Genomic DNA, 2,584 nt, shown 5'->3' with positions numbered 1-2,584 from the left:
AAACCTACATGATATAGATGTTTACAGTGATTACATTTATCAAGGCATCATACATACATGTTCACTTGTAAGATGGTAACTAAATTTGTGACAAATATTCTTTTCTTTAAATATCAAGAACATTAGGCATGCTGCCCTGAGCTGTGACAGCCAATGTGTTAATGCTTCACCTTTTCACCTTCCCTTTTGCCCCTTCTTAAAACACTCCCCTATGAGCCATTAATAAATCTCATTTCCAAATAAATAAATAAATAAATAAATAAATAAATAAATATCAAGAACATAATAGAGTTAATGCAGAGTCCTAAGAATAATCTAGTGGTCACTATGTTTTTCTTAAGTCTTCACTTTGGATGCTGTTATTTCTAGCACAGGTAAGTAGGCAGTCTTTCACATGCTCAAACACTGGAAACTTTGGGTGCTACCACATCAGCTAGCTTGCAACAAGAAGACAACCAGTTAAAGAATGTTTTAAGTGAACAACTTGCAAACCCTAGGGATGGAACAACCCTAAGAAGACACAATTGTGAGCATTTACAACCACCACAACTGTGGCTGAAGACTGTTCATGCCATTCTCTGAAATGAGATCTCAAAGCAGTATAGTTCAAATAAAATAGTTAATAAAAATTGGCATATGCAAAATTTCCCCACCAATCTGTATGTCAACCATTTAGGTGAATTTTCCACCTAAATGCAATAGAAAACCATGTTTCACTACCTCAGTTAATATTCACAGTTACAGAGGCTACAACTCAGGATACAGCATCACCAATGCTGCCCAGAGACAGTTTATACTGAAATTAAGTTCTTTACACCAAATAAATGGTTGTCCACAACCAATGGCTAGTGTACACACAAACTAAAATTTCTAGATCTGGGGAGAAACAAATGCTGCTCCAACCATCTGTTCTGCTTCTTCCATTCCTCAATTCATGCTTAGAAAAACCTTTCATGTTACTCTTGGTTCTGTCAGCTTGCTTGCCTGTGAGGGTATGGGCCTGCTGACCCTGCCCACCGGAAGAGGCTGGCTGCTGTGCGGCTTTCTGCTTTAACATTGTCCAATCAAATGTGTAGTCATATTGGTGGTTCAGGGTCCCGAAAAGGATGCGGAATAGCTGCCGCAGATACATGTAATCGGAGCTTCTTCAAAGCGCAGCCCACGGCAATAGTTTAAGTACATAGCAAATTCTGCAGGAAACCCCTTACATAAAACTTCAACAGGAGTGGACATCTTTTCACTAATCTTTTCATATTTCTGCTTCTTTGTTGCAGCCTTTAGCCCTTGCCATGGCAGACTGGTTCTATTAAAATACATCAAAACATATCCTAATGATTCCATGTCATCTTGGTGGCTCTGCTCAACACCAAAATGTGCGCTGATGCTAGCATATCGGGCAGTGCCAGTGAGATTTTTACCTTCTCTGTATGGGATGTGTTGCCTTGTCCTGTTGTCTCTGTACTTTTTGGCCAAACCAAAATCAATAAGGAATAACTTATTACAGTGACGCCCAATACCCATTAGGAAGTTATCTGGCTTAATGTCTCTGTATAAAATTCTTTGTATGCATATACTCAATTCTACTGATCATCTGGTCAGCTAACATAAGTAGAGTTTTCATTGTGAATCTTCTTGAACAGAAATTGAAGAGGTCTTCGAGACTGGGTCCCAGAAGATCCATGACTAGCACATTATAGTCCTTTTCCTGTCCATACCAGCGTACGTGGGGGATGCCGACCCCACCTTGAAGAATCTTATAGAGTTTGCTCTCGTACAGCAACTGGGGATGCCTGGCCTTCTGCACCTGTAGCTTCACTGCCACTTCCTCACCGTTGGTGACGTTGATCGCCAGGTAAATGTCCCCGAAGGAGCCGGGACCCGATCTTCTGCACCAGTTTGTACTTCACTCCGACGACAATCTTGGCCTTGGAGCCGCAGCTGCTCACCATCCTGTGCAGTGAAGACCGAGGCTGGGGCCAAGTCCAACACCTCTGAGCGGGGATGGAGGCCTCGGGGCCGGCCTGCCGGGTGAGCTGCGGTGGGCGGCCGCTCCAGTCTTGGGCCGCAATTGGCCAAGGGGAATGGCCAGCCGACCGCTGGGCTTCTTCGGGTCAGGAGGTTTGCGAGGCCATGCGGCTACTCAGGCGAGGCCGCTCGTTGCGGGCGGCCGCCGTGCAGTAGCTTTCGCGGCGACGTGGAGGGCTGGCGAGGCCGTGCACTGAGCTGGGGCGGCGCTGCCGCTGCCACTGCTGCCTCCGCTGCCTCCGCTGTCGCCGCTGCCTCCGCTGCCTCCGCTGTCGCCGCTGCCTCCGCTGCCTCCGCTGTCGCCGCTGCCTCCGCTGCCTCCGCTGTCGCCGCTGCCTCCGCTGCCTCCGCTGTCGCCGCTGCCTCCGCTGCCTCCGCTGTCGCCGCTGCCTCCGCTGCCGCAGGCTCCGGCCGAGGGTCACTCAGCCGAGGCCGCCATCTTGTCGCCCACCTCCAGCCAGCCCCAAATGCGCACAGTAGTATTTGACATGACTTGTAAAACAGATGAGATATTAGCCAAGTTATCAGAAACATACACAACATCTAACCTCAATAATAG

At 47.6% G+C, this 2,584-nt stretch overlaps 1 pseudogene; it reads right to left on the bottom strand.

The window, feature by feature from the left end:
- Window positions 1–811: 811 nt before the first annotated feature.
- Window positions 812–1,949, bottom strand: LOC101597291 (annotated as a pseudogene).
- Window positions 1,950–2,584: the final 635 nt, after the last annotated feature.

Source organism: Jaculus jaculus, chromosome 11, assembly GCF_020740685.1.
Source record: "Jaculus jaculus isolate mJacJac1 chromosome 11, mJacJac1.mat.Y.cur, whole genome shotgun sequence".
NCBI lineage: Eukaryota > Metazoa > Chordata > Mammalia > Rodentia > Dipodidae > Jaculus > Jaculus jaculus.
The sequence above is the reverse complement of the archived record's forward strand: the minus strand, read 5'-3'. Positions and strand labels throughout refer to the sequence as shown.